This window comes from Crassostrea angulata, unplaced genomic scaffold (genome assembly GCF_025612915.1).
Source record: "Crassostrea angulata isolate pt1a10 unplaced genomic scaffold, ASM2561291v2 HiC_scaffold_325, whole genome shotgun sequence".
Taxonomy (NCBI): domain Eukaryota; kingdom Metazoa; phylum Mollusca; class Bivalvia; order Ostreida; family Ostreidae; genus Magallana; species Magallana angulata.
Genome location: NW_026441878.1, coordinates 36,873 through 51,568, shown reverse-complemented (window position 1 = coordinate 51,568; position 14,696 = coordinate 36,873). Strand labels below are relative to the sequence as shown.

The following is a 14,696-nucleotide window of genomic DNA, read 5'->3' as shown; positions in this document are numbered from 1 at the left end:
CAATTATTACACACACACACAGATAAAATAAAAAAGTGACATCAGGAGAGAACATGTACACAAAAAAGAAAAAAAGATGTAGATAACATGAATATATACCTATATACACATATGAAACGGAAAGATGGAGGGCAGAGAGTGTCATTTCAGTATTTTTTTAAAACAAAAAATACACAGTTTATTTTAAAAGGTGTTTTACATTTCTTAAGGACATAAATTCTTGAAATTTTTAGAATATGGTCTAGATAATGGCGTTTTTATGGACTGGCTATAAAGCATAAAAAACCCACAACACACTTGTAGGCCTAGTGCACAGAGACATAAATAACATTATTAATGTTATTTATGTCTCTAGTGCATTACATTTAATGATGTAATAATTTAATGTACATGTAATATACGTATCATGTAATGAAAATATTGATTATAAAATATTAATTATAAAATACATTTAAGTATAAGTACTGAAATGAACAATATATGAAATGAATTATCAAATGGCTTATATAAATCGTAATATTAAATATATTAATCTAATCTTTCACTGTAGTAATTTGCTTTGTGCAATATTTTTTTTTTTATAAACAGTGTGTAAAAAATAATTTAATCACGCTCTACTAGTCCACACTACGAGTGTGTTTACAAAAAAAAAACAAAACAAAAAAACAACAATTAGTATAATCGATTTACCATTAAAATATTTTATCATGTTATATAAAATATAATTGTAGTTATTTATTTAGAAGGCTATATGGGTTCATTTGGGTAAATCGAGGTGCCCTTTATTAACTTCCGGAAACATACTCTTGAGAAACGTGGTACGTTGGTTCCAGAAGTAAACACTTGTTAATAGACAGTCAAGATTTACAGAACACAGAAAAGTGCGCATCATTGTGAGTATATATTTCATTTTTGTATTTTAGAAGAGTTTTAAAATCCTAACTTATGAATATTTTCGTTTGTATTAATAAAATTAAATGATATTGATAGGCTTGAAGTTGAAGAATCCTCGACACCCCGTGACTTCTACTTTTAATGACAGTACGTCACAACATGGCGATTTTAACGCATTGTCATGATTGTGAAACATTTTGAATCGCCAAACTTTGGTGTCTATCTCTGTGGCGCAATGGGTGTCTACCGACAGGCAGGCCCTAAGTTCGAATAGGCTAACGCAAGAACTTTTATTCATGGAATTCGTTTCAGCACTACAGTATATAACAGTCAAATTATACATAGACCATGTTTATTCTCTTTTGGAAAGTGGACAGGCATATAGCCAACATTCACTTTTCTCCACAAGTCCTCATATTTTGATTCTTGTAAACATGTAAACGTTGGAACCGAAGACAGTGTACGCTTAGACCAATGTTTTAACTCCAGTTTTTCTGAATTTTCGTAACAGACCTACACTGAGGTCGCCTTTGATGAAGCACTAAATAAATTACATCATATGTTTCCTTTCCAACAACCACTGTCGCTGATTCAATAAAAATTATTGCTGTACTTTGATGAACGATGTTTTCTCCTTTAAGTGGATCATTTTCTCCATTACCGAATCATATGACATACAGCTAATTATTTTTTGTGAAAAATATATTTTTCTAAGTTTTAATAAGCTTTAAAGCATAAAGTTAAACAAGAAAAATAGAAAGGCTAATTATTTTTATTTTGAGTCATTATAAGTCATCAATATTGTTAAATTTATGAGATACATGAACATTTTTATGCAAATAGAGAGGTTAAGCATTTGAACGTGTACGTGTGCGAGTACATGTAAGTAGGGGAATCCCCATGTTATATGTGTATTACGTCATAATTTCTGCATACCGCGTAAACCTACAAGTTGTACAAAACGTGTAGAATCAAAAGTAGGTGAAAACTTGTAGCATTTTTAAATAAAAATATGGACTTTGTGTTTATCAAGCATTGTTTTAATTAAAGCAGACAATAAATTGAGGACGACTGTGGTTTTGGTTTCATCAAATTCATAGAATTATTCAATAAACAGTGAGAGTAAACTGAACATGTTGAAAATATTAAATCTAATGATTTTACACGCTCGCTTACACGTACAGATTATTAAACATACCCTAAAGTTTGGTACGTGTACGTGTAAACATACTTGTAGCTCCACACATACCCGTAGACGTACATGTTCAAATGCTTAAACTCTCTATTATAAAGAAATATACATGTAAATAGATAGATGTAAAACCTGACATATGAGGGTTTTCCCAAAATTGCATTGACAAGTGACGTTATCCAGTTAATAGAAGGCACAGAGAAATGAAGTTTGTGTCGCAACGGGTTCAAGTTATTTGTATTGAAATTATGTGTCAATATTAATTAGGTAAATACTGTATGAGATTTAACTTTTTTTAACATACATGTACTACATCGAGATTTGACATGCGGAGCAATGACAATAACAAAAAATTAAAAGCAAATAGTAAAGAATATTGCGAGGAAAATAACTCTTTGAATAAAGAATTATAAAAATAAGAAAAAAAGAATTTAAATTTCTGCATTGTTATTTTATTTACCCAATAAAAAATTTAGCCATGGCACTTGTTTTAGATATTTATTTAGCACAATGTACGTGAGAATAGTTGTAGTTTGAATTTAAAGTAAATGGCGACTTCAGCGTTTGAGGCGGCGCTATGGAAACTAATTAAAAATAGTAAAGATCTAGAAACAGCACAATTGCAATCAATGTTCTAATGATTAATTCTTAGGAGCTAATATGAACATCAAAGTCAAGTGTGGCTGAATTCATTTGTCCTTAGGGGGCAATTATCTGAGCCATGGTTTAGATGAAGCATGTGTTTAGGGAAAACTGATAATCTGTAAATTGGGCAGTGGTTTGTGGGTTGTTTTAATACTGTTTCATATAATACTTAGAAGCTGTTTAAATTAAGTAGTGAAATAAATTGATAAAGTGACCCTATAGGGCATTAATGTATTACAAATAAAATTCAAAATCAATGTCATAATTGTAGACATGGTGTTTTGGCAATTTCGAAATTGTTATATTAAATTCTCTTTTTTACTTTTAGATAATGGAAGTTTGCAAATTTTGATAACTGTTTTGCGAGGTTTATCCAAGGTAACAAAATGTTAGCTCATTAATTAAAGAAAATCATAGTCCTGTGGGATCAATTTTCTGAGATATGGAGTTACATTGTACCATATAAGAGAAAGTGAGGAAAACTAAATTTCATTACTAATTGCATCTGTCAAGACTCGCAAAACAAACATGTTCAAGGTTTTATCCACAGATCTTTGCATGGCTTTTTTCATTTACTGCAAAGGGAGGTGTTGTGGGGTTTTTTCTCTTTAACAAAATAAATAAAAAAATATTAGATACAGAAATTTGTAAGTGAATTGTATGTGTATTTACAGTGAAGTTTAGACATTTTTGATTTTCTCTTTTTTTGATTAAAAAAATTTTATAACTATAGATTTTTTTTTATTTATGTGTAACAAACCTTTCTGATTCAATTATATATTTTAGTTACTTAAATTAAATTCATATTTGTCCCATTTCAAATTAGGCTTGTGGGGGTATTAGTCCCATTAGGACAGTTCTAGTTCTGGTTAACATGAGTCAATGAAAGTTACAGTACAGGGGGTTTAGCCAGAAGGGCTTTATGATAGATTTGATCACGCCCCGACTGAAATTATCACCTCATAATATTCAAAGAATGATTCCTTATTACTTATATTTACATAATTTTAAGCCATCGCACGATTAAATATTTAAACATAAATAAGCAAACCCTGCTGGCGCCTCAATTTGTCGTGATTTGAAGTAGTACAACATCGATACATAGTTTTATCACAGTCAGAACACTGGAAAATGTAAATATGTATATATAAACCCATTTAAAATGACAAAAACACAATTGTCCATGAAGTTTTTAGACAGCCCTTGTATCAATTCATAATATCGCAATGTATGTGATACAGTATCCTATGAATTATAGTGTTGTGTTGTGCATGTTCTGTGCAATATAGTAATTAGGGTTTGAAACATAATGCATTTTAAATAAAATTAATTATTTGAATTGTGAAAATGGCTTATTAAATTTTTGTTAATTATGCCTGTAAAAAAGGTTTGTTTTCCTATGAGAGTGGTCAAACCCTTAGCCTTATCTGTATCATGACAGAAGATTTGGACAAAAAATTAACAGAATTTTGAAAATGATTAAAAGCTAACTAGATAAACAACTGTTTGATATTATATCTAGTGGATTAATATCTTTTCTTTATTTTATAGGTATTCAGAAATTTCAGACTATTTAGCAACATTGATATTTTGGAAACGAAGCCTGGCAATTAGTTGGTAAGTCATATATTCCAAAAGATTTTAATTAATGAAATACTCATAAATGTCACAAATTCATGTAGAGGTTTTATATCTGACTTATGTGAAAGTCTCATATAAGTTTTTAGATTGAAGAGTGATGTTAAATGATAGATATTATAATGGCGTCGAGCAAAGCTCGAAAGCCATCTAGGGATCGATCTTGAAATCGGAAGTTCTTGGGAGCCGAACAACACATGCTATCAATAAATCCGCAGAAATGAGTGCAAAGTTTTCTTATGTATTTGCATGAATAATAAGAACATACTTCCATTATGAGCAGAACTATACGTCAATATAACAAGTTGGCAGATGAAAAATAGTTGATATCTTTGATAATGTTCATTTTTTATTGTAATAAAACAATATGTGTGGGTTTTAGCGGATTAATACACTTGCACCACATGTATGCGATAGTTAGGCCTACATACTCAATTTGTTTATGAAATATACCTGCCTCCAAAACAGATTATTTTGTATCCATATCGAATGTTGACAATGTACAAATGTTTGATTTTTAAGAAACAAAACTTCCTGCACAGAGCGATAAGTGTATCTACAGCCAAAAGTAACTTTAAACCAACTACTTTCACTTTTAATTTGTGAATGTAAACAATGTGAACGGGTGCTTTTTTATATCTACCCCTGATCTTTTCGGTCCGTGTCATTTGGACCCATGTTATTTTTAAATCAGTTGATAATAAGAGACAAAGTTTTTATCAGCAAAAAACAACATATAAAATTAAATACAATCATACTTTCAATACATGTACTAATTAATTCTATTTGAATAGAGAATAAAATATCTACAAGTTTTTTAGCTCACCTGAACTGAAGGTTCAAGTGAGCTTATCTGATCACCAGTTGTCCGTCATCCGTCTGTCTGTAAACTTTTTACATTTTTGACCTCTTCTCTAGAACCACTGAACCAAATTTAACCAAATTTGGTACAAAGCATTCTTATGGGAAGGGGATTCTAAATTGTTAAAATAAAGGGCACAACCCTTTTAAAAAGGGAGATAATTGCGAAACTGCGAAAATTGGGTGGGTATCTTAAAAAATCTTCTTCTCAAGAACCACTGCACTAGATATGCCAATATTTACACCAAAGCTTGTATATATAGTGAAGATTCTAAATTGTAAAAATAGTGATCCCCGGTCAATACTGGGGTCCCAAGAGGGGTTCAAATTTGATTAAAAAAGACAAATTTTACATAGAAATATATGGGGGAAAATGCTTTTAAAAATGTATTCTCAAGGACTACAGTGCTAAAATTAGTGAGATTACTATACAAGTACCCTAAGATAGTGTAGATACTAAATTGTGAAAACCGTGATCCCCGGACTTACATGTATACTACGTACGGCTCCAAAATATGTTCAAAGTTTAACATAGACTTATATAATGGGAAAATGATTTTAAACTCTTCTTTTTAAGAATTACAATGCTACAGTTTGTGAGATTACTATGCAATCATTCTAAGAAAGTGCAGATTCTAAATTGTTTAAATCATTTTTTATTAAAAGAAGTATTAAAAAAAGAAAAGAAATTTCCATGATAAGTTTATTATAGTTAAATTATCTGGAAATACATGTGTAAGTTTATAGACTAGTTTTTTGTTTTTTTGGAATTTCGATCCCGACCTCAATTACTCACTTATCGGGATCCAAGTGATCGGGATCAAAGATCATAAATTCAAACAACTTCAAAGAGGTGTGGATCTTAGTTTTTACGAAGTTTTGATTCACAAACACACAGTTGGGAAAGATAAAGGAACAAAAGATAAAAATGGTTATGGAAAAAAAGTAGAAATCATTGATAGACTTTATCAACTATATATAGACTTTCTATGTTTTTTGAGTTTAGTCTATAAGACAGATGGTCGATGAGAATGCAAAATCTAACATGCCTAATGTCCTCATCACACCTGCAATATTTTTATTTGATGAATCGATTAAGATGCTTTTATGGATTGAAATACAAAACAGATGCCAACATCATCTTTTAATTATTTAACTAATATTTTTCAATTTTTTCTGTGAAATGGGATTTTTTTTTTTACTGCAAATGGGTATTTTAGAGCTTAAAATTCAGTCTCATTTGATGTGTAAAATAACTATGAATAAAAACATGCCAAAGATAAAATTGTTTCTTCTTTTTATATATTGTTTAATATATGGCAAAATCTTGAAATACATGAGTTTTACAATATTTATTCTGAGTTCACTTCATAATAAACCCTTTAGAAATAAAATGATACAAGGACTATTGTTCAGGTGAGCGATTTGTGGCCCATGGGCCTCTTGTTTTAATTCCAAGGGTGTTTCTGTAATTTAAGATTTTTAAGTAAAATTCAAATTTTTTTTAGGAATTAGGTGAGTCAATTTGTATTGAATTGTAATTTACTTAATTATGTGATAAAAACATAATTTTTATTTATTTAAAAGTAGTCGACTAATGTACATGTGTATTTGACAAATGTCTTTATATTTGTTTTTAAAAAGTAAATATATTCAATAACCAGATTGGAATGATTTTTGAAAATTAAAAAAAATCACACTTCATTTTGATATTTTTATTATTGTAGATGACTGCATAAAATCTATTTTAAATTTTATTTGTGTTAAATTGACCAGCCGAGTCAATTTTTATGAAAAATCTCCAGCAAAACAATAAGAAAAGTTGGTTTCATGTTAATGTACATACATTTCTTAAGAGTTACAGAATCATAATTAGGGCCCCGCAAGGATTTGCGGGTGCCCTATAGTAATCACTCTGTCCGTCCGTCCTTCTGTCTGTCCGTCTGTCACTCTTCCGTCCACAAATTTTCTGTTTTTTTCTAATAACTGTTTGTACGGTTGCCTAATGAAGTTCAAATTTGGTTTGGTAGTTCAGTAGGCAGAAATACATATTTTGATGCTAAGTTTGGTTCTCTTTGTCTTCTGGTTTGGAGCTAGGGTGGTGGGGGTAGATTCCTTAACTTTGCATAAGAATGAATGAGCAAAGAGAGATAACTGCATAAGAGTGAATGGGCAAAGAGAGATAACTGCTGAGAATGTTACCATTGTATACATGGAAGACTGTGCAATATTTGTCCTTTGGGATTAATTAACCTTCCACAGGAAGAAAATCCTAAGCTTTATCTTTATCTGTCACATTGAGATTAATTACTGCACTGCCTGTGTCTGCAAATGAACTTTGTTTTGTAGTTAAGGTCAATTTTGAATGATGTGTAGTACTGTGTACATTCTTCGAAATATGGATTTAAAATATAATACTGTATTTTGGTTAAAATACCGTACACAATGATTTATGATAATTTTATTGAATTCTAAAATCAAGATATATATTAAGATATCCTTTTTCACCATTTTATTTTTTAATTATTTATTTTATTTTTTTCTGCCTTAATGCTGTTAATTTTAACAGGTAATCAGATAATAACCTCATTCTGTCATTTCTGAAAAAATAAATCTTATTGTAAATTCAGAAGAAAAGGATAAGAGAGCAGAACAAATAATGCCCTGGGATTAATTATCTTGCCTGCTGCAGAAAATTTAGAGGCTTATCTCTATCTGTCATATGAAGATTAATGAACACCTTTGTCTGCAACTGATGTTTGTTTTGAAGTTGAGGTCAACCCTGGGTGATACAATGTATTTGCATTCACTGAAGGCTTGCATTTTATAAAACACCTGTTTAAATTTTTTTTAAATACACATTTAATTTAATTCTTTTAATAAGACATGAGGTTATCCCTGTTTTATGCAGATACAAGGTTACTATTTAGAGTTTTTGGACAGTCCTCTACGGTTGTGAATTATGGAGCAATCTATCTACCAACGATCTTCAACGCCTAAATGTTTTTCAACATTTTGTTTGCAAAAATGCACAAAATCTTCCGACCAAAACAAGATCCGATATCTGTGAAAGTGTTTTCAACGTTCTACCTATCAAATCGGAAATAGATATCCGCAAACTTTTATTTCTAGGCCGACTCTGTGTCATGGATCACCAGTCTCTTTCAAAGAAGATATTTTCAACACGCCTATTTTCATTCCTGGAGAACATTTCCAATAAACAGCGAGGGTTTATTCCGGATGTCATCAATATTTTGTCCACTTACAGCCTTACTGAATACCTACAAACGTGGCTCCTTGATTGCTCATTTCCACCGAAACCGACTTGGAAAAAGATAGTGAGATCTGCTGTATCTAAGCTACACCAAACTAACCGTAACATTAGAATGATAAATGACAATGATTTTTACCGTTTCAAATCCATTATCCAAAACCAAAACCCAAGTTTCATCTGGTCTATTCCGTCCAACTCATACGAAATCTCTCTTTGTAAATTTATCTGCAAGCTTATAGCTTAATGCCCTCCGGAACAGACTCCCTTTATCTGCTTACTATGCAACACCATGTTTGTAGACGTTTTTCAACATATCGCTTGTTCCTGCCCCTCTACTAATGACTTACGTACATACTGGTGGGATCAGATCACCAACTCCTTTGATATTCACCTCTCCGCGGACATGTGTGCCATGACTGAGGATGATATATTCTTCTTTCTTCTAGGTGGGAAATACTTCACATGGTTGTCAGAAAAAGATCTACGTGCAGTTCGTATACTTAACTTTCGTTACATCCGAGACACTGCTGCACGCTATAATCAGACCCTCAAATCTCAACCTAACCGAATGTTAGCAGCATAACCTGTGTACGTGTGTGCCCCGTCCCCCGTGTAGGACCTCCCCCCCCCCTTTTTTTTTTTATTATTTGTATATATGTAAATACTTATGCTTTTTAGCTCACCTGAACCGAAGGTTCAAGTGAGCTTTTCTGATCACCCGTTGTCCGTCGTCCGTCCGTCCGTCTGTCCGTCCGTCTGTAAACTTTTCACATTTTCAACTTCTTCTCTAGAACCACTGGGCCAAATTTAACCAAATTTGGTACAAAGCATCCTTATGGAAAGGGGGTTATAAATTGTTAAAATAAAGGGCACAGCCCTTTTCAAAAGGGAGATAATTGCGAAACAGTAAGTTTAGGGTGCATGTCTTTAAAAATCTTCTTCTCAAGAACCACGGCACCAGAAATGCCAATATTTACACAAAAGCTTGTATATATAGTGAAGATTCTAAATTGTAAAAATCGTGACCCTCGGACCAAAACTGGGGCCCCAGGCGGGGTTCAAAGTTTAACATAGAAATACATAGGAATTTTTTTTTAAAATCTTCTTCTCAAGAACCACTGCACCAGAAATGCCAATATTTACACAAAAGCTTGTATACATAGTGAAGATTCTAAATTGTAAAAATGGTGACCCTCGGACCAAAACTGGGGCCCCAGGCGGGGTTCAAAGTTTAACATAGAAATACATAGGAAAATGTTTAAAAATCTTCTTCTCAAGAACCACTGCACCAGAAATGCCAATATTTACACAAAAGCTTGTATATTTAGTGAAGATTTTAAATTGTAAAAATCGTGCCCCTCGGACCAAGACTGGGGCCCCAGGCGGGGTTCAAAGTTTAACATAGAAATACCTTAGGAAAATGTTTAAAAAATCTTCTTCTCAAGAACCACTGCACCAGAAATGCCAATATTTACACAAAAGCTTGTATGTATAATGAAGATTCTAAATTGTAGAAATCGTGACCCTCGGACCAAGACTGGGGCCCCAGGCGGGGTTCAAAGTTTAACATAGAACTACATATGAAAAATGTTCAAAAATTTTCTTCTCAAGAACCACTTCACCAAAAATGCCAATGCATACACAAAAGGTTGTATACATCGTAAAAATCGTGACCCCCGAACAAAAAGTGGGGCCCCAGTAGGGGTTTAGATTTTAACATATGTAGGAAAATGTTTTAAAATCTTCTTCTCAAGAACTATAGTGCAACTGTTTGGGATATTACTATGCATACATGTACATCCTTAAATAATGTAGATTCAAAAAATTGTAACTCCCGGACAATTGATGGGCACCAAGAGGGGTTCAAAATTTAAACATTTTAAAAAACATAAAGGAAAAGTTTAAAAATTTTCTTCTCAAGAACTACAATGTTTTAGTTTGTGGAATTTCTATGCATGCATCCTTCGATTATGTAGATTCCTAATTGGTAAAATCGTGACCCCCGGACCAATACTGGGGCCCCAAGATGGGGTCAAAATTTATTAAAGAAATATAAAGGTAACATGTTAAAAAATCTTCTTCTCGAGAACTACAATGCTTCAATTTGTGAGATTACTATCATGCATACAACCTTGGATAATGAAGGTTCGACAGTTTTAAAATAGTGACCCCTGGACTAATACTAGAGACCCAAGATGGGTTTAAAGTTAAATGTAGAAGTACCGGTATATATGGAAAATGTTTAAAAATCTTCTTTTCGAGAACTACAATGCATCAATTTGTCAGATAACTACGTCAGCACCCTCAAATAGTGTAGATTCGAAATTATAAAAGCCGTGATCTCAATCTAATACTGGGGCCCCAAGAGGTGTTCAAAGTTTAGCATAGAAATATAGAGGGAAAATGTTGAAAAATCTTTTTCTAGGGAACTATAATGCTTCAGCTTGTGAGAAAACTAGGCAAGCATCCTTAAATAATGTAGATTCCAAATAATTAAAACTTTAGCACTGGACTAATACTGTGGCCCCAAGAGGGGTTCAAAGTTTAACATAGAAAGATATATTGAAAATGTTTTTAAAAAGTTTTTCTCGAGAACTATAATGCTACAGTTTGTGAGATTACTATGCAAGGATCCTCAAATAGTGTAAACTCTAATGTAGTGGAACCAAGAGTTATCTTTCTTGTGTTCTGTACAGTCTGAGAGTTATTCCTCTTGAAGTGGAACTCTGCTATGTTCAGTTTTTCAGGTTGTGTACGTGCGGTCCCACCGCAGTGCTTCACATTTTCATTCCTATGTTACTATTTATGTTGTTCAAGCCAACCATAAACCTCAGACCATAACTGGGTCCCGAGAAAGGGGTTCAATGTTTAAAATAGAAAAAGCATATGCTACGAAATGTAATGTTACAAGGAACTGCTGTTCAGGTGAGCGATGTGGCCCATGGGCCTCTTGTTCTTATTATGATTTTTGTTGCATGTATGTATAATTGTATGTTCTGAAATAATCCTCATATGAGGGAAATAAAGTATGAATGAATGAATGGAAAGGAATTATCTTGAAATTTTAAAAATACAGTTGTTACTTATAATTTTCATATATTATTTTTTAAATGTAATCAAATTAAACTCTCATTCCATGAGCTGCACCCTTATATTTTTACCCCATTTATTTTTCATCATTGTTAATATAAAGAGGATGGAATTCAAAGTTTTTTTTCACTTCTCTATATTAATTGTCATAGCGGGGCCCTTCCTGACTGGTCAGTTTTCTAGTTTGATTTAAGAATTTTTTTAAGGCTCAAGTGAACTTTTCTGATCAAAATTTGTCCGTTGTCTGTCGTCATTGGCGTTGGTGTTTGCGTTGGCATTGGCGTTGTAAACTTTTCAGTTTCATCTTCTTCTCCAGAACCACTGGGACATTTCAACCAAACTGGGCACAAAGTATCATTGGGTGAAGGGGATTCAAATTTGTTTAAATGAAGGGCCACACCCTCTTTAAAGGGGAGATAATTTAGAATTTTTGAAAATTTGTTGGTATTTTTTCAAAAATCTTCTTCTCAAAAACTGATTGCCCAGAAAAGCTAAAACTTTTGTGAAAGTATCCTCAGGTAAGGTAGATTTACGTCTGTTCAAACCATGATTGGGGGGGGGGGGGGTAGGGGGGCCACAATGGGGGGTCAAATTTTTAATTTTTACATAGGAATATATCGGGTAAATCTTCAGGTAAAGTAGATTCAAGTTTGTTCAAATCATGATCCCCAGGATAAGGGTGGGGTCACAATTGGGGGGGGGGGGGGTTGGATTTTTACATAGGAATATATATAGAAAAATCTTTAAAAATCATTTTCTCAGAAACTAATCAGCCGGAAAAGCTGAAACTTGTGTGGAAGCATCCTCAGGTAAGGTACATTCAAGTTTGTTCAAATCATGACCCCTGGGGGTATGGTGGGGCCACAATAGGAGGTCAAATTATTACATTGAAATATATAAAGTTAATCTTTAAAAATCTTCTTCTCAGAAACTAATCAGCCAGAAAAGTTGAAACTTGTAGAGAAGCATCTTCAGGTAAAGTAGATTCAAGTTTGTTCAAATCATGATCCCCAGGATTAGGGTGAAGTCACAAGTGGGGCGGGGGTTGGATTTTTACATAGGAATATATATAGAAAAATCTTTAAAAATCTTCTTCTCAGAACTAATCAGCCAGGAAAGCTGAAACTTGTGTGGAAGCATAGTCAGGTTGGGTTGATTCAAATTTGTTCAAATCTTGATCCCCAGGGATAGGGTGAAGTCACAAGTGGGGGGGGGGGCACATTTTTACATAACAATATATAGAGAAAATATTTTAAAATCTTCGTCTCAAAAAGTAATCAGCCAGAAAAGTTGAAACTTGTGGAGAAGCATCTTCAGGTAAAGTAGATTCAAGTTTGTTCAAATCATGATCCCCAGGATTAGGGTGGGGTCACAATGGAGGGGTTGAATTTTTACATAGGAATATAAAGAGACAAATCTTTAAAAATTTTCAGGTAAAGTAGATTCAAGTTTGTTCAAATCATGATCCCCAGGATTAGGGTGAAGTCACAAGTGGGGCGGGGGTTGGATTTTTACATAGGAATATATATAGAAAAATCTTTAAAAATCTTCTTCTCAGAACTAATCAGCCAGGAAAGCTGAAACTTGTGTGGAAGCATAGTCAGGTTGGGTTGATTCAAATTTGTTCAAATCATGATCCCCAGGGATAGGGTGAAGTCACAAGTGGGGGGGGGGGCACATTTTTACATAACAATATATAGAGAAAATATTTTAAAATCTTCGTCTCAAAAAGTAATCAGCCAGAAAAGTTGAAACTTGTGGAGAAGCATCTTCAGGTAAAGTAGATTCAAGTTTGTTCAAATCATGATCCCCAGGATTAGGGTGGGGTCACAATGGAGGGGTTGAATTTTTACATAGGAATATAAAGAGACAAATCTTTAAAAATTTTCTTCTCAGAAACTAATCAGCCCGGAAAGCTGACACTTGTTTGGAAGCATCCTCAGGTTGGGTTGATTCAAATTTGTTCAAATTAAGATCCCCTGGCCAGGATAAGGCTGGGGTCACAAGTGGGGGGGGGGGGGGGGAGACACATTTTTACATAGAAATATATAGAGAAAAATCTTTAAAAATCTTCCTCTAAAAAACATTTGCCTAGAAAAGCTGTTACTTTAGTGAAAGCAACCACAGATAGTGTAGATTCAAATTCGTTAAAATCAAAATCTTGAGTAGGGTGGGGCCACATTGGGGTTCCAATTTTACAAAGGAAAACATTTTAATTATTCACAAAAACTGAAATGTTATAATATATGGTTTAACTTATATGCAAGCATTTTGACATATTGCTGATTTTTTAAGATTGTTTAGACTTTGGCCCTTGGACGATTTATCAACCTTACAAGGGGTTCAGAGTTTGATGTAGGTTTATATCCCATATATAAACAGTTGTTTAGGATCAATGCTCAACATGTGACATGACTTTAAAATGATTTTGTTAGAAAAGGGACTAAATTTTAAACATAAGGATATCCAGGGGGAAAGAATGAAATTTTATTTATACAGAATCGACATGCATCATACCACATTGTCCAGATAGTTTGTATAATGACTCCATTAAACTCTATTGTTGCTCAGGTGAGCAATGTGGCCCATGGGCCTCTTGTTAATCAATAGTACCTAAATGTACGTGTGATTAATGAAGAAATGCCATAAATAACACATAAAATTTTTTTATATGCATTTCTGTTAAGTGGAGATTATTTTGACTTTTAAAAAAAATATTCAGGTGTGTACTCTTAAAATAACTGCAACTCTACGCCATTGTGGCCCTTCAGGCCTTTGGTATTCATATTATTTATTAGATAGTTCATTAAAGAACTTAATAAGAGTCTAAAAAAAGGTTTAAGATTGTTGAAATGATATTCAAAGTAAGTGTGTAAAATAATATCACCCCAGTGACGTCATAATGTAGAAATGACATCTTGAAGATTGTCTTATTAGTGCCCTACTGGTTTCACTGGAGGGGAGTATAGCTTTGTTCTTCAGTGTGTCTGTCTGTTTGTCCCACTTCAGTTTTCCACACTTTTATGGCGTGGAGCTTAAATGCTCGTCAGTCTTCTGGTGATCATCCAGACTGGCAATCATCCAGATTTTTAGGTCACCTAA

The 14,696-nt window shown here is 33.1% G+C and overlaps 1 long non-coding RNA gene across 8 annotated transcripts in view; it reads left to right on the top strand.

Moving 5' to 3' along the window:
- The first annotated feature begins 796 nt into the window (after positions 1-796).
- The window catches only part of LOC128170131 (uncharacterized), a 44,773-nt gene continuing 30,873 nt past the window's right edge, over positions 797-14,696 (top strand). For all 8 annotated transcript variants that reach the window (XR_008241684.1, XR_008241683.1, XR_008241682.1 and 5 more), the window contains exons 1-2: positions 797-893; positions 4,283-4,348. This is a non-coding gene — a long non-coding RNA (uncharacterized LOC128170131). The remainder of the gene's footprint in view (positions 894-4,282; positions 4,349-14,696) is intronic.